An 18,687-nucleotide genomic window follows, 5' to 3' on the forward strand; every position below is an offset into this window, starting at 1 on the left:
TATGTTTTATTGGGTTAAAGTGTCATCTCTCTCACAATGTACAGTTCCTTTGAGATTGCTAACATTACACTAGGAAACACTTGTTTGTTCATCAATCATGAAGAGGAAAAGTATGATGGCAAAGAAAACAAAGAAGACCCAAAATAACAATTTAGACATAATGGTGTGGGCTGCACTACATGTACATGTGTATATAAAGCCACCAAAGGAGTAAATGTGAATATTAAAGTACCTGGCTGTCTGATCTATATTGTGAATTGAAATGTACAGTACTGAGCACTGAGCTGCAGACAATGTTGGTTTCTGGAAAATAGCATGTTCTGCCGGCACTAGGACCACTTGCAAATGCAATACACCTATGTACGTTTTTTCGGCAGAGAGCGGATTAGGAATTCCAGTGGCGAACACATCTACTGCGGAAATTCCACCATGTGCAAGGTGCAGCAGAATCACATTGAAAACAACTGAATTTCCGAGTGGAATATTTCTGGCAGATTCTGCTTGGAAATTCCACCATGTAAACATACCCTTAGGACTCGTTCACATGTGTGAATTTCATTTCAGACTTGCAGCGGGTTGAAAAGGATGGGCGTCCACAGCTGATTTTCAGCAGCAAAATCTCTGCTGTGGAAAATCCGCCGCAGACCCCACTGAAGAAAATCCGCTGCTGAAAATCAGCTGCCAAAAGCGGGCGGAGAGCCTGACCCTTTCAAACTCACAGCGGGTTTGAATCGAAATATGCTCCTGTGAACAAGCCCTAAGGGTATGTTTCCAAGCAGAATCTGCCAAAATATTCCACTCAGAAATTATGTTACAGCAATGTCCCAAAAAGGACTATCCTTGCTTTTTTGGGCAAAAAATGCTGGAAGTTATCGGGAAGTATGAAATGCCAGATCCACATGGTGTTTTTATTTTGTTGTTTGTTCTTTTTTCTTTAAGGTTTTTTTTTTCCCTTTTGTGGTATTCTTTTACAACATCACAGCCTGCTGCTCCGCCTCCTTGGCACTTGGCTGAGAAATATAAAGGTGATGTTATATGTTTGGCCACAAAGAAGAGAGACAAAGAGAGATTGCACTCACCATCCACAGGTTTATTCACTGAAGTACAGGCATAGGAAAACGGAGGCAGTTTTCCTATGCCTGTACTTCAGTGAATAAACATGTGGATGGTGAGTGCAATCTCTCTTTGTCTCTCTTCTTTGTGGATTTTGCTACCTATCTCGAGCTGCACCACCGTTGTCCACACCTATGCCACACCTGCACAGATACTAGTCTGCGCTCCTGCACCATACCCTAGTCCTGCAGTGCCGGGTCCTCCACTCCATACCAGTTATATGTTTGGCAACCACAATTAGCACCAGGATAGGTAGAGTTTGCTTTTATACCCTAAGGCTAGGTTCAGACTACAGAATTTCCGTCTGCAATTGAAATTGCAGGCGGAAATTCCGCCTGCTAAAATGTATAGTGTAGTGAATGGTTTTCCGTTCACAAATTGACACTTTGGAATTTGTGAAGCAGAATTTGTGAACGGAAAATCCGCTTGGAAATTTCCGCCTGAAGAAAGGCGTTGCTCTTTCTTCAGGCGGAAATCCGCGCGGAACACATTGCAGTCTATTGGAGACAGCAGTGTCCGCGCGGTCCTAGCGCCGACTGATTCAGTGCTGGCTGCACTCGGAATCTCCGGGCGGAAATTTTCTGCCCGGAGATTCTGTAGTCTGAACAGCTCTCCAACATGTCTGCAGCATATAGTTATAGCAGCAAATACAGATGACAGATTCCCTTTAACCCCTTAAGGACCAGGGGTTTTGCATTTTCGTTTTTTCCTCCTTACCTTTAAAAAATCATAACTCTTTCAATCTTTCACCTAAAAATCCATATGATGGCTTATTTTTTGCGACACCAATTCTACTTTGTAATGACGTCAGTCATTTTACCCAAAAATCTACGGCAAAACGGAAAAAGAAATCAATGTGAGACAAAAAAAACAAAACGCCATTTTGTAAATTTTGGGGGCTTCCGTTTCTGCACAGTACATTTTTCGATAAAAATGACACCTTCTTTTTATTCTGTAGGTATGGTTAAAATGATACCCTACTTATATAGGTTTCATTTTGTCGTACTTCTGGAAAAAATCAAAACTACATGCAGGAGAATTTATACGTTAAAAATTGTCATCTTCTGACCCCTATAACTTTTTTATTTTTCCGCGTATGGGGCGGTATGAGGGCGCATTTTTTGTGCCGTGATCTGTAGTTTTTAGTGGTAGTTTTTGCATTGATAGGACTTATTGATTGCTTTTTATTCATTTTTTCATGATATAAAAAGTGACCAAAAATGCACTATTTTGGACTTTGGCATTTTTTTGCGCGCACGCCATTGACCGTGCGGTTTAATTAATGATATATTTTCATAAATCGGACATTTCCACACGCAGCGATACCACATATGTTTATTTTTATTAACACAGTTTTTTCTTTGAAATGGGAAAAGGGGGGTGATTCAAACTTTTAATAGGGGAGGGGTTAAATGATCTTTATTCACTTTTTTTTGCCCTTTTTTCTTGCAGTGTTATAGCTCCCATAGGGACCTATAACACTGCACACACTGATCTTTCACATTGATCACTGGTTTCTCATAAGAAACCAGTGATCGATGATTCTGCCGCTTGACTGCTTATGCCTGGATCTCAGGCACTGAGCAGTCATTCGGCGATCGGACAGTGAGGAGGCAGGTAGGGACCCTCCAGCTGTCCTGTAAGCTGTTCGGGATGCCGCGATTTCACAGCGGCTATCCCGAACAGCTCCCTGAGCTAACCGGCATGGTTTCACTTTCATTTTAGACACGGCGTTCAACTTTGAACGCCGCGTCTAAAGGGTTAATAGCGTGCGGCAGCGCAATCAATGCAGCGCGCTATTAGCCACAGATCCCGCCCGTTGTTAGAGGCCGGGCCCGACCCGCTATGACGCGGGACCACGCCGTGGCCCTGCGTTATAGATCGGGAGCGGACTCAGGGCGTACAAGTACGCCCTGGGTCCTTAACAGGTTAACAGAAATGTTAAATGGGCACTGCCATTAAAAAAAAAATGTCTTATGATATAGCAGGTAAAATAAATAAGATGTGTAATTTACTTCCTGTAAAACATTATTTTTATGTCACTTTCATGGCCTTATAAATCTGGCCACTAGGGATCTCCCTTCTGGTCCAAACCGCATTCCATCTGCTCAAAAGCACAGACTTTGGTCTCATGCTGGACTTGCAGGAGACCAAACTCAGGAAGTGCAGTCTGGCAATAGGCAGTGAATAGCACTTGCTGTTTCATACACAGGCAGAGAGTGAGTGCTATTCACTGCCTATGGCCAGACTGCACTTCTTGAGTTTGGTCTCCTGCCAGGAGACCAAAGTATGTGCTTTTGAGCAGACAGAATGTGGTCTGGGCCAGAAGGAAGACCCCTAGTGGCCAGATTTATAAGGCCATGAAAGTGACCTAACAAGACATTTTTTTAGAGGAAGTATTTTACCTGCTGTATCATATGCAAATGACAGTGCCCATTTACCAGTAGCAGCAGGAATTTAAAGGAAATCTGTCATCAGAATCACCCGCACTAAACCTGTTACACAGGCTTGTAGTGCTGGTGATCCTGATTAAAACGCTTCTTTCCTCATTAAAAATTTCAAAAAAAAAATGTTAAATGATATTCCCAGGCTTGGGGCTCAGTGGGAGGTCTGCAGCATCAGCGCGGACTCGCTTACATCATTTTCGCTGGGCGGAGCGGCTGCCTGGCTCATGAATATTCATGGCTGCCTCATCGCAGTCTTCCTCCTGGTGTAGGTCACGTGGGTAGCGCCGCGCATGCGCCACGCGCCGTACACCCGGAAGCGGCGTTCTCCTGAGCGGCGCTACCCACGTGACCTACACCAGGAGGAAGACTGCGATGAGGCAGCCATGAATATTCATGAGCCGGGCGGCCGCTCCGCCCGGCGAAAATGACGTAAGCGAGTCCGTGCTGATGCTGCGGACCTCCCACTGAGCCCCAAGCTTGGGAATACCATATAACTAAAAATGAAGATATCTGGCGAACCGCTGCGTAGTTTTTAATGAGGTTAGAAGCGTTTTAATCAGGATCACCCGCACTACAAGATTTCCTTTAAAAGTTCCCAGAGTTCCATTAATTTGTTCTGATATGAGGAGACAGTGCTGAGACATTAACTGCAGTATTTTTTAAATAATCTTGTAGGTACATTTGATGATTTAGATGTTCCCCCTACATATTGTAGGTCACAATCGGTACATGCCACTAGATCTATATATATACTAGCTGAGTACCCGGCGGTGCCCAGTTTTTCCTTCCTAATCCTTGTTGGGGAGGAAAATAAACAAAGAAGGAAGCTTTTGACTTCATATCCTGTCCTCATATATTGTTGTCATATCCCGACCTCCTATCCCAACCTCCTATCCCGACCTCCTATCCTGACCTCCTATCCCAACCTCCTATCCCGTCCTCCTATTCTGTCCTCCTATCCCGTCCTCCTATCCCGTCCTCCTATCTCGACCTCCTTTCCTGTCCTCCTATCCCATCCTCATATCTTGACCTCCTATCCCGTCCTCCTTTCCCATCCTCCTTTCCCGTCCTCCTTTCCCGTCCTCCTATCTCGACCTCCTTTCCTGTCCTCCTTTCCCGTCCTCCTTTCCTGTCCTCCTTTCCCGTCCTCCTATCCCGTCCTCCTTTCCCGTCCTCCTTTCCCGTCCTCCTATCCCGTCCTCCTATCCAGTCCATCTATCCTGTCCTCCTATCCCATCTTCCTATCCCGACCTCCTATCCCATCCTCCTATCTCGTCCTCCTATCCCGACCTCCTATCTCGACCTCCTATCCCGTCCTCCTATCACGACCTCCTATCCTGTCCTCATATCTCAACCTCATATCCCATTCTCCTATCTTGACCTCCTATCCCATCCTCCTATACAGACCTCCTATCCCGACCTCCTATCCCGTCCTCCTATACCGTCCTCCTATCTCGACCTCCTATCTCGACCTCCTTTCCCGTCCTCCTATCCCATCCTCCTATCCCGACCTCCTATCCCTGTCCTCCTATCCCGGTCCTCCTATCCCGATCCTCCTATCCTGTCCTCCTATCCCGTCCTCCTATCCCGTCCTCCTATCCCGACCTCCTATGTCGACCTCCTATGTCGACCTCCTATCCCGACCCGTAATATGTGTACCAGTTATTGAAATATCTCCAGCCGTATGGAAGTTATGTGGGAACATACATTTCCCATATATTTGCATGGGACTTTAAGCAAAAACCCCGACCCTCACAAATGGGGGTAGATAAGGGTTAATTTAACTATCCTATATTTTAAGTGGACATGTAAGTAATATGTGACCAAGTATTATCGAAATATCTCCAGCCATTTTGAAGTTATGCAGTAACATATATTTCCCATTGACTTGTATGGGACTTTAAACATAAACCCCGCCCCTGGCAAATGGGGGTGAGTAAGGGTTAAATCACCTAAGCTGTTTGTTGTTGACATATAAGTAACATGTATGCCAAGTTTCATGTTAATATCTTTAGCCGTTTGGACGTGATGCTGGAACATACACACATACATACATACATACACATGTTGAGTTTTATTTATATATATATATATATATATATATATATATATATATATATATATATATATATATATATAAAACTCAATGAAGGAGTTTTATTATTCTTTTCAAACGTATGGCTTTTATATGACAATTTTTTTTTTTTACTTACTTTTGCTTACATGCGATCTCTTTATCAAATGGTCGCACGACCTTGATAAATAAATCACACGTAAGCAAAACCTGGGAAACCTGCTTACATAAGCATTTTTAAAGTAGAAAAGTTTTCCCTTATGTTAATAGCTGAAGTTCTTTATCTACCCTTTATTACCAGTAGCGTTGCTAGAGAGTGACAGGGAGGTGGCGTACCGCATCGGGTGACACCCTGACTGGCCGGCCTTGCACTAAATAGCTGCACTCCAACTATCCCGCAACAACCCATCCACCCTCCTCAGAAATTAAAAAATATTAAAAACTTACTATGCCACACCATGAATATCCGTACTCTGGAGGCTTTTTTGTTTAATTTTGAGCCCGCATTTTGTGACGTCTTACGTCGCTGCACTGAGGCCGGAGTTTACGTCAGGAAGGAAAACAGCGCAGCACCAACAGGCACATAAACAATAGTGAAGCCACACGAAAAAAAAGCAACGGCTCGGTACATTACCCACCCCATAATGTGCATGAAGCTGTATTTACGTAGTCTGTAAAAAATTCTTACACAATTATTTTGTGCCTTATTTTAACACAACGTTAATTTTAAAATTTAGTGGTACGCCAGCATATACGTGTCCTAAAATTAGTCGCAGCATGTATAGAAAAGTTGCACGTGCGCAAGTACGTGCAACTTTTTTACGCAAGATAAACCTCCTTCAATGTGTGTATGTGTGTGTGTTCCAGCATCACGTCCAAACGGCTAAAGATATTAACATGAAACTTGGCACACATGTTGCTTATATGTCAACAACAAACATAGGATAGGTAATTTAACCCTTACTCACCCCCATTTTACCAGGGTCGGGCTTTTTGTTTAAAGTCCCATACAAGTCTATGGGAAATATATGTTACTGCATAACTTCCAAACGGCTGGAGATATTTCGATAATACTCGGTCACATGTTACTTAAATGTCCACTTAAAATATAGGACAGTTAATTTAACCCTTAACTACCCCCATTTGTGAGGGTCAGGGTTTTTGTTTAAAGTCCTATGCAAATCTATGGGAAATGTATGTTCCCACATAACATCTGTTCGGCTGGAGATATTTCAAGAATACCTGGTGCGCATATTACTTATATGTCAAATAAAAATATATGATAGTTAAAATAACCCTTACCTACACCCTTATATAAAAGATTGGTTTTTGTTTCAAGTCCAATGCAAGCATATGGGACTTCCAGTACCTTACTCCACAAGCTCCGCTCTGCATCACCTGGTGAATGTGTCAGTCTGGCTTGCAAGCCACACCCCATCTCACAAAGACATGCCCACTGTTTAAGCCCCACCCCTTTTATTCTCTACTCTTTTTGTGCATCGGTCTGGCTTGCAAATCACGCCCAGTCCTACAAAACCAAGTCCCCTTCTATTTTCAGCTTATCATATCTTCATCACAAATCAGTCCCACCTCAGGACAGGATATGAGGATGGGACATAAGGACGGGATATGAGCACAGCATATGAGGATGGGATATGAGGTCGGGATATGAGGACGGGACATGAGGTCAGGATATGAGAACGGGATATGGGGATGGGATATGGGGTCGAGATAGGAGGACGGGTTAGGAGGTCGGGACATGAGGACAGGATATGAGGCCAGGATATGAGGTTGAGATATGAAGATGAGATTTGTGGACAGGATACGGGGTTCGGATATGACAACAATATATGAGGATGGGATATGAAGTCAAAAGCTTCCTCCTTTGTTGATTTTCCTCCCCAACAAGGATTAGGAAGGAAAAACACTGGGGCAACGCAGGGTACTCAGCTAGTATACTATATTTGATGTGTTACAATTTATGAACAAGTATATCTTGTATGATTCATTTGTAACAGTGGCGATAAATGAGTCACTTTCATTTTCATTTTTTGGAACTGTATATAGGCAAGGCCAACATGCAGACTGCCCAATATTTCTCATTTCCCCCCTCTCAGTGTGTTTCTTCAGTACAATGGCCTCCAGAGAACCGGAGTCTGGGATCAGCACTGCTGGGGGTAAAAAGAAAAGCTGGCTGTGTCATGGGTGACTGCTGCAGTGGGAGGAAAGCAATGGCCCTCGACAAGGAAAATAAAGCTAAGCTTCCTTATAGTAGAGACACACTGTTTGGAAAACATTACCTTACAGGAAGGCTACTACCAATAGGTGGAACCAGAGAGCAAACTCTTTACTTCTGGGGACAGTGACTTTGCAGTCTTTTGGTCAGCTAAATAGCCTGTTTGATGCACTAACACAGAAAACTGCTGACATGACCAAGAAAGATTGGAAGGGATAATAGACCAATAACTTCCTGAAGACTGTTACCTTGTGTGTGGGAATCCATTGCACTTGAGATGTTAGTGGGAGTCATATGACTAATTCATAAGACATGGGTCACTAGTCCAAGACACTGTAATCCGGCTAATGGATAGGAAAAGTTAGCTACTCTGTGCTTATATTACCCTTAGTCTTAATATATTTTACATGTAGAAACCCTTTTTTTTAAGTTATAGTATTTCATACAATATTACATGTATATTCTGTTCTTCCTTATTGCTCTTCTTACCTTAAAACCAATGATAAAAGTCCACATTTACACATCTGCAATGCAGATGAAGACTTTAAAGGGTTATTCCCATCTGATGACATAGAAAGATAGAATGTATCTGCAGATAAGAACCATTTGGTCCATCTAGTCTGCCCAATAATCTGAATACTATGAATAGTCCTTGGTCCTATCTTATATGAAGGATAGCCTTATTCCTATCCCATGAATGCTTAAAGGGTTACTCCGCTCCCCAGCATCCGGAACATTGAGTTTAGAATGCTGTATATGGGCTTCCGTGTTCACGCCTGCGCCCTCGTGACGTCACGGCCTGCCCCCTCAATGCAAGTCTATGGGAGGAGGCGGGATGTGATGTCACATGACAGGACATGATGTCACAAGGGGGCGGGTGTGAACAAGGAAGCCCGCACACAGCGTTCGGAATTCAATGTTCCGGATGTTGGGTAGCGTAGTAACCCTTTAAACTCCTTCACTGTTTTTCAGCTACCACTTCTGCAGGAAGACGATTCCATGCATCCACTACTCTCTCAGTAAAGTAATACTTCCTGATATTACTGCAGAATCCTTTGTCCCTCTAATATAAAACTATATTCTCTCCTCTCCTCCTTTACCGTGTTAATTCACTTTATGTATATATACAGTAAATGTTTCTATCATATTCCCTCTGTCTCGTCTTTGTTCTATACATGATAAGGTTCTTTAACCTTTCCTGGTAAATTTTATCCAGCAATCCATGTACAAGTTTAGTAGATCTACTCTGAACTCTCTACAAAGTATCTATATCCTTAAAAGATAGGAAAGCAGCACAGCCAGAAGGGTAGAGGTGGTACTCGCAGGTAATATGGACCTTGGTTAGAAGTCCTCCATATGAAAATAAGTAGAGACCCACAGCACACAGCAGATCAGGTGAAAAAAGTGGCTTTTTTATTCCATCAGAAAGTGCAAAATACAGCTACGTTTCTGCAACCTCACATTGCCATTTTCAAGTCTCCTTCTAGAGATACAGTCTCCAGTATTGCGCCCAATGCTCGAAGTGAGGTCTCTGTGTTCTGTACAGTTGCATGACCACTTCGCTCTCTACTGAAAATACCTCTCCCTATACATCCATGAGCAGCTCCCTCTCCACTGCTTATACCTCTCTCTATACACCTATGAGCACTTCCCTCTCTATTGCTAATACCTCTCCCTATACATCTATGAGCAGTTCCCTCTCCACTGCTAATACATCTCCCTATACACCCATGAACACTTCCCTTTCTACTGCTAATACCTCTCCCTATACACACATGAGCACTTTCCTCTTTCTACTGCTAATACCTCTGCAGCTCTGCCTTTTTAACTAAGTCTGGTACTAGAAAGGAAAGATCTACGCCCTCTCTTCTTCTAAAATAGCTAATATTAATCCATGGGCACATTAAGACATGACATGACACATATACAATCAGTTTCAATGGGATGGGTCCCAGGGATATGTTATTTTCAGAGAGTCCCATGTCATACCTTCTGGTATGTACTCTGTCCTATACACGCCTTCCCACAGTGTCTACTTATGACATTATAACAGGTGTCCTGTGCCAAAATCAACTAATATCCTCTCTCTGGATCATTAGTTTACCTCGAAATTCAATCCCCCAAGAGACCCAGTTCGCCCAGGATCCTGCTTATTTCACTCACTCACATTTCATACACACTCAGGTAGCAGATATCTACTTATGACAGGTTCAGTAAAAAAACACTCTGGGCAAGATTGTTACCTGCCTTTTGCTGGCCATGAGACAGTCGACTAAAGCACAAAGATAAACCAAATGGGGAGACAATGGTTTGTACTTGGCTAGGTCACAAGAAATTTGTCCTACCGTACTCTTGGAGATGATCAGCTTCTGCCTGTGTCCCATCTCTTTTGTCCAACTTAAAGGACATCTGTACTGCATGAATTTTACATATTCTTGTGCCCGGGCTGCAAAAATAAACGTTCCTGTCCACAGGAAGAAGCAAGAGAATCGCAGCAGAGGACCATGAGGCCGATACCGGAGCAACGGGGGAACGTAGGAAGGTGAGTTAAAGTTTAGTTTGTTTATTTTTGCAGCCCGGGCACAGGAATATGTAAAATTCATGCAGTACAGATGTCCTTTAATGCCTTGTGTTGCGCGACTGCCTCACGGTATCAAAACCCCCAGTGTCCCTGTTCGGGCGCCAAACTGATATGGATTTTATCAGTAACCTAGTAAATATCTAACTCCTGGCAAAATTCGTTATTTTCTTTATGTGCATGCACAATAAGTAAATCACACAGACACACATTGTCAGTGATAACATACTTCTAAAAGTTTATTTAGCAATCATCCAGGTTACAGTCATGGCCGTAAATGTTGGCACCCATTTTCTAGAAAATGAAGTATTTCTCACAGAAAAGGATTGCAGTAATACATGTTTTGCTATACACATGTTTCTTCCCTTTGTGTGTATTGGAACTAAACCAAAAAAGGGAGGAAAAAAAGGAAATTGGACATAATGTCACCAAACTCCAAAAAATGGCTGTTCAAAATTATTGGCACTCTTTGAAAAAAAGTTACTGAAATCGGTCGCTTCCTATAACCATCAATAAGCTTCTTTCACCTCTCAGCCAGAATGTTGGACCACTCTTCCTTTGCAAACTGCTCCAGTTCTCTCTTATTGGAAGGGCACCTTTTCCCAACAGCAATTTTAAGATCTCTCCACAGGTGTTCAATGGGATTTAGATCTGGACTCATTGCTGGCCACTTCAGCACTCTCCAGTGCTTTGTTGCCACCCATTTCTGGGTGCTTTTTGACATATGTTTGGGGTCATTGTCCTGCTGGAAGACCCAAGATCTCGGACGCAAATCCAGATTTCTGACACTCGTCTGTACATTGCGACCCTAAATCCTTTGGTAATCCTCAGATTTCATGATGTCTTGCACATATTCAAGGCACCCAGTGCCAGAGGAAGCAAAACATCATTGAACCTCCACCATATTTCACTGTAGGTACTGTGTTCTTTTCTTTGTAGCCTCATTCCATTTTCGGTAAACAGTAGAATGATGTGCTTTACCAAAAATTTCTATCTTGGTCTCATCTGTCCACAAGATGTTTCCCCAGAAGAATTTTGGCTTACTCAAGTTCATGTTGGCAAAATGTTGTCTTGCTTTTTTTTATGCCTGATAGTTCACGCTGACACTGATGCTCCCTGAGGCTGCAGGACAGCTTGAATATCTTTGGAACTTGTTTGGGGCTGCTTATCCACCATCTGGACTTTCCTGTGTTGACACGTTTCATAAATTTTTCTCCTCCGTTCACATCCAGGGAGATTAGCTACAGTGCCATGGGTTGCAAACTTCTTGATAATGTTGCACACTATAAACAAATGCAAATTTAAATCTCTGGAGATGCACTTGTAACCTTAAGATTGTTGATATTTTTCCACAATTTTGGTTCTCAAGTCCTCAGACAGTTATATAATTATGGTCAGTGAATCAGGCATCACCACAATTATATCACCTGTTAAAAGGGGTTATCCACCATAAGGTGATTTTAGTATGTACCTGGCAGACAGTAATGGACATGCTTAGGAAAGATCTGCGCTTGTCTTGGGGATAAATGGCTTTGTTGTGAGATTACCATAACACTGTGGCTAGCTTTTTGTGAACTGATATTTCCTGTGACTTTTCTTTTTTTGACTACAAATCCCACAATTCCATTTTCCTCCCTCCCACACATCAGCCCCCCCCCCACCCATTGAAACATAAATGAGCTGCAGACCTATGGTTTTCAATCAGGGTGCCTACAGCTGTTGCATTAGTTGCAGATTGATCTCCCACCAAGCGATTGCTCCACCTATTGAAGCAGACAGACTGCCTGTCATCAGCTGACTAATGAGTCAGGTCTGGGCCGCATTGCAAGCTGGCGAAAATCTGAGACAACAGTCATTTTGTATGCTGTTAAAAATAAATAGTGAGGTGAAAATCACAGAAGAATTGTGAGAAAACCGTCACAGACACTATATTATGAACTACACCAACTTTTCAGCCCCTGTAGCATAGTCAAATAAAAAATAATCCTGGAATACCCCTTTAACCCCTTAAGGACCAAGGGTGTACAGGTACGCCTTTGCTCCCTGGTACTTCAGGATCAAGGGCGTACCTGTACGCCCGTGGGAATTTCGGTCCCCGCCGCGCGCCGGGCGGGGACCGGGCCGGGGTGACTGCTGATATCTATCAGCAGGCACCCCGCGCAAATGCCCAGGGGGGTCATCAGACCCCCCCATGTCAGCGATTGCTGCAAATCGCAAGTGAATTCACACTTGCGATTTGCGGCTATTCCGGGTCATACGGGTCTATAGTGACCCGGTGACCCGGAAAATAAAGGGGATCGCGGATGTACTAGACACCCACGATCCCCTTGAAGCAATAGGAGTGAGGTGGCAGAGGTGCCACCCCTCCTATCTCTGCTATTGGTGGTCTAGACGCGACCACCAATAGCAGATCAGGGGCGGAGGGGTTTACTTTCGGTTTCCCCGTTCTGCCCACCCACAATAGGCGGGGCAGGACGGGGAAACCGACAGGGACCGGCGCCGAAGATCCACTTACCCATCGGCGACGGCAGCGGGCGACGATCGGCGGAAGAAGAGGACGGCGACGCAGCTCCCTGGATCCGATGGAAGTGAGTTACTTAGCAACATCTGGAGGGCTACAGTCTGAGACCACTATAGTGGTCTCTAAACTGTAACGCTCCAGATGTTGCAAAACTACAACTCCCAGCATGCCCAGAGAGCTGTTTAGGCATGCTGGGAGTTGCAGTTTTGCAACAGCTGGAGGTCTACAGTTTGAGACCACTGCACAGTGATCTCTATACTGTGCACCTCCAGATCTTGCAAAACCACAACTCCCAGCATGCCCAGACAGCAGTTTGCTGTCTGGGCATGCTGGGAGTTGTAGTTTTGCAACATCTGGAGGTCCACAGTTTGGAGACCACTGTGCAGTGGTCTCTAAACTATAGCTCTCCAGATGTTGCAAAACTGCAGCTCCCAGCATGCCTTAACAGCAAACAGCTGTCTCGGCATGGTGGGAGTTGTAGCTGCATACCTCCAGCTGTTGCATAACTACATCTCCCAGCATGCCTTTCGGCGATCTGTACATGCTGGGAGTTGAAGTTTTGCAACAGCTGGAGGCACACTGGTTGGAAAATACTGAGTTAGGTAACAGAACCTAACTGAAGGTTTTCCAACCAGTGTGCCTCCAGCTGTTGCAAAAGTACAACTCCCAGCATGCACGGTCTGTCAGTACATGCTGGGAGTTGTAGTTTTGAAACAGCTGGAGGTTTGCCCCCCTCCATGTGAACGTACAGGGTACATTCACACTGGCGGGTTTACAGTAAGTTTACTACTTCAAGTATGAGCTGCGGCAAATTTTTCACCGCAGCGCAAACTCCTAGCGGTAAATTCACTGTAAACCTCCGCCAGTGTGAATGTACCCTAAAAACACTACACTACACTACACTAACACATAATAAAGGGTAAAACACTACATTTACACAACCTTACACTGTCCCCCCAATAAAAAGAAAAAACGTATTGTACGGCAGTGTTTCCAAAATGGAGCCTCCAGCTGTTGCAAAACAACAACTCACAGCATTTCCAGACAGCCACTGACTGTCCAGGCATGCTGGGAGTTTAGCAACAGCTGGAGGCACCCTGTTTGGGAATCACTGGCGTAGAATACCCCTATGTCCACCCCTGTGCAATCCCTAATTTAGTCCTCAAATGCGCATGGCTCTCTCTCACTTCAGAGCCCTGTCGTATTTCAAGGAAACAGTTTAGGGACACATATGGGGTATCTCCGTACACGGGAGAAATTGCACTACTAATTTTGGGGGCTTTTTTTCCTTTTACCCCTTATGAAAAAGAAAAGTTGGGGTCTACACCAGCCTGTTAGTGTAAAAAAAATAAATAATTTTTACACTAACATGCTGGTGTTGTCCTTTACTTTTTATTTTCACGAGAGGTAAATGGAAAAAAAGACCCCCACAATTTCTCCTGAGTACGGAAATACCCCATATGTGGGCATAAAATGCTCTGCGGACGCACAACAAGGCTCAGGAGTGAGAGCGCACCATGTACATTTGAGGCCTAAATTGGTGATTTGCACAGGCGTGGCTGATTTTACAGCGGTTCTGACATAAACCCAAAAAATAAATACCCACATGTGACCCCATTTTGGAAACGACACCCCTTAGGGAAAGTGACAAGGGGTATAGTGAGCCTGAACACCCCACAGGTGTTTGACAAATTTTCATTAAAGTTGGATGGGAAAATGAAAAAAAAAAATTTTTTTCACTAAAATGCTGGTGTCACCCTAAATTTTTCATTTTCACAAGGGAAAATAAAAAAAAGCCACCCAAAATTTGTAACCCCATTTCTTCTGAGTAAGAACATACCCCATATGTGGATGTAAAGTGCTCTATGGGTGCACTACAATGCTCAGAAGAGAAGGAGCGCCATTGGGATTTTGAAGAGAAAATTTGTCCGGAATTAAAGGGCACTTGTGTTTACAAAGCCCCCATGGTACCAGAACAATGGACCCCCCCCCACATGTGACCCCATTTTGGAAACTACACCCCTCATGTTATGTAATAAGGGGTACAGTGAGCATTTATGCCCCACAGGTGTCTGACAGATTTTTGGAACAGTGATCCGTGAAAATGAAAAATTTAATTTTCCATTTGCACAGCCCACTGTTCCAAAGATCTGTCAAACGCCATTGGGGTGTAAATGCTCACTGCACCACTTATTAAATTCTGTGAGGGGTGTAGTTTCCAAAATAGGGTCACATGTGGGGGGGGGGTCCACTGTTCTGGCACCACGGGGGGGCTTTGTAAATGCACATGGCCCCTGACTACCATTCCAAACAAATTCTCTTTCCAAAAGCTCAATGGTGCTCCTCCTCTTCTGAGCATTGTAGTTTGCCCATAGTGCACTTCAGGTCAACTTATGGGTTACCTCCATACTCAGAAGAGATGGGGTTACACATTTTGGGGGGTATTTTCTGCTATTAACCCTTGCAAAAATGTGAAATTTGGGGGGAAACACACGTTTTTGTGAAAAAAAAATATATTTTTTTTACATATTCAAAAGTCGTGAAACCCCTGTTGGGTATTAAGGCTCACTTTATTCCTTGTTACGTTCCTCAAGGGGTCTAGTTTCCAAAATGGTATGCCATGTGTTTTTTTTTTTTTTGCTGTTCTGGCACCATAGGGGCTTCCTAAATGCGACATGCCCCCCGAGCAAAATTTGCTCTCAAAAAGCCAAATATTACTCCTTCTCTTCTGAGCATTGTAGTTCGCCCGTAGTGCACTTCAGGCCAACTTATGTGGTACCTCCATACTCAGAAGAGATGGGGTTACAAATTTTGGGGGGTATTTTCTGCTATTAACCCTTGCAAAAATGTGAAATTTGGGGGGAAACACACATTTTAGTGAAATTTTTTATTTTTATTTTACATATGCAAAAGTCGTGAAACACCTGTGGGGTATTAAGGCTCACTTTATCCCTTGTTACGTTCCCCAAGGGGTCTAGTTTCCAAAATGGTATGCCATGTGTTTTTTTTTTTTTTGCTGTTCTGGCACCATAGGGGCTTCCTAAATGCAACATGCCCCCCATTTCTGAAAAAGTTGCTCTCCAAAATCCTCTTGTCGCTCCTTCGCTTCTGAGCCCTCTACTGCGCCCGCCGAATAATTTACATAGACATATGAGGTATGTCCTTTCTCAAGAGAAATTGGGCTACAAATATAAGTATACATTTTCTCCTTTTACCCCTTATAAAAATTCAAAAATTGGGTTTACAAGAACATGCGAGTGTAAAAAATGAAGATTGTGAATTTTCTCCTTCACTTTGCTGCTATTCCTGTGAAACACCTAAAGGGTTAAAACACTTACTAAATGTCATTTTGAATACTTTGGGGGGTGCAATTTTTATAATGGGGTCATTTGTAGGGTATTTCTAATATTAAGACCCTTCAAATCCACTTCAAACCTGAACTGGTCCCTGAAAAATAGTGAGTTTGAAAATTTTGTGAAAAATTGGAAAATTGCTGCTGAACTTTGAAGTCCTCTGATGTCTTCCAAAAGTAAAAACACGTCAATTTTATGATTCAAACATAGAGTAGACATATTGGAAATGTGAATCAAAAAAATAATATTTTGAATATCCATTTTCCTTACAAGCAGAGAGCTTCAAAGTTAGAAAAATGCAAAATCATCAAATTTTGGGATCTTTCACCAAGAAAGGATGCAAGTTACCACAAAATGTTACCACTACTGTATGTTAAAGTAGAATATGTCACGAAAAAACAATCTCGGAATCAGAATGATAACTAAAAGCATTCCAGAGTTATTAATGTTTAAAGTGACAGTGGTCAGATTTGCAAAAAACGCTCGGGTCCTAAGGTTTAAAATGGCCTGGTCCTTAAGGGGTTAAAGACTAAGGAAATCCTGAAAACATGACCTGTTTGGGAGTCTTGAGGACCGCGCTTGAGAAACACTGGTCTAGGGTATTAACACATGAAAGTCTAGGGAATCAACATGATAAAGGAGGAGAGTATATTTAAAAGGAAAGAACTACCACAAGAGGACAGTTTTATATTAGAGGGGCAAAGGTTTCTGCAGTAATATCAGGAAGTATTACTTTACTGAGAGAGTAGTGGATGCATGGAATAGCCGTCATGCAGGGCCAAATGGTTCCTATCTGCCAACACATTCCATGTTTCTATATTTAAAAAAAAAAAAAGAAAGAAAAACCCATAAAAAATGCCACGTGGGCTTAGCATTGCCTTTTTTATTTGTTTTCCATTTTTTCAATGGAAATCCTTAAGTCACATGATATGATAATAGAAAAAACACAGGGGGAAAACACCAATAGTAAAACCTATTATTTAAAAAAAAAACAACAACACAAAAACTGCATCTTGGGTGTACAAAATAATAGGGGCAAATTGAAACCTAGTCTAAGTGTGGAAGTGGAGACTTCAGTGGTAGCATAGCAGCAATACCTGACACAATCCAGGTCAAGCAATCCAATCAAGCAACAGCTCCATAGGTGTCCATGGCAGTGTCTCCCCACCAGTGTGCTACCAGCTGTTGCAAAACTGCAATTCCCAGCATGCCTGGACAGCCTTTGGGCATGATGGGAGTTCTAGTTTTGCAACAGCCGGAGGCACCCTGGTTGGGAAACACTGCCATGGACACCTATGGAGCTGTTGTTTGATGAATGCAGCCACATTTATCTAATCCTGTACAATTCCTTTACCCTTTGCTTTGCTTTGCTCTGCTTTTCATCGGAACTTCATTCAGTCTTTATTGTGAATTTCTCTACATGTATGAAATATTTTTGCATTTACATACATGCACACACAGATAGAACATTGGTATGAACTCTAAATAATAAAACACCAATTCTAGACTGTAAACCACCATGGATTTAACTTTTTCATCTTTATTGCTCCAACTTTGAGTATGTTGCATAGCATGGTCTTCTACACAAATAACCTGCCTGTGCCTATTGTAAATACATGTGGGGCTGTTTGCAAAGTCTGACTCATATTGCTCCTCCTAGTGGATAAAAGGCCACTAGGGGCGCTGTTGTAGACCTGTCCTATCACTCCTGTACAGGATTGTGATGTAACACAGCACTCAGTGGAAACAACACAGCATCAGATTATCCATCTGCAGCAACAAATGTGAAGTAAGTGAATGTTCTGCATGTGATACAATGTTCAATACTTCCAGGACTCTTTCCACTATTGCTGAGAAATAGGCTTTAAAAGCTTCATGTCTTTTGGTACAAGTTTACTTATTACTACAAGCCTGGTTTCATATCTGTAAAGTGTTTCACCATTCCTGAGCCTCTTCGTGAGAATACATTTATATGTGTGATAGTTTGCAGCCTACATATAGTAGTTATGTTCCAGGGACTACCAGACTATGTGTGTTTACCTTTCCAGGGTGTTTGTATTCAGTTAATATCAATATTATGTCATTCATTGCATTGATACATTGTAAACTAATAACCAACATTTGTAAACAAGTCTGCCTGAGTATGTTTTCCCTTTGTGGGTGTTTGTATTTAGTATTTATGTAATGTTATTTAATGTTATTTAATGTTATATAATATTCCATTTATTGCGTTGATACATTGTAAACAAGCCTCCCATTCAGGAAGCTGTCGCCTCTAATGCTAGTGTGTCCAGTCAACCGTGTAAAAGAAAGTTCTGGCTCATGATCTGAAAGATGAATCCAGTGGTACCATGTATAGGAACCA

At 42.8% G+C, this 18,687-nt stretch overlaps 1 protein-coding gene across 2 annotated transcripts in view; it reads left to right on the forward strand.

The window, feature by feature from the left end:
* The first annotated feature begins 18,032 nt into the window (after positions 1-18,032).
* PDZD7 (PDZ domain containing 7) overlaps positions 18,033-18,687 on the forward strand; it is a 93,001-nt gene continuing 92,346 nt past the window's right edge. For both annotated transcript variants that reach the window (XM_056529853.1, XM_056529854.1), the window contains exon 1: positions 18,033-18,111. The gene's annotated coding sequence lies outside the window, so the exon portion shown is untranslated. The remainder of the gene's footprint in view (positions 18,112-18,687) is intronic.

Source organism: Hyla sarda, chromosome 7 (genome assembly GCF_029499605.1).
Source record: "Hyla sarda isolate aHylSar1 chromosome 7, aHylSar1.hap1, whole genome shotgun sequence".
Lineage (NCBI taxonomy): Eukaryota > Metazoa > Chordata > Amphibia > Anura > Hylidae > Hyla > Hyla sarda.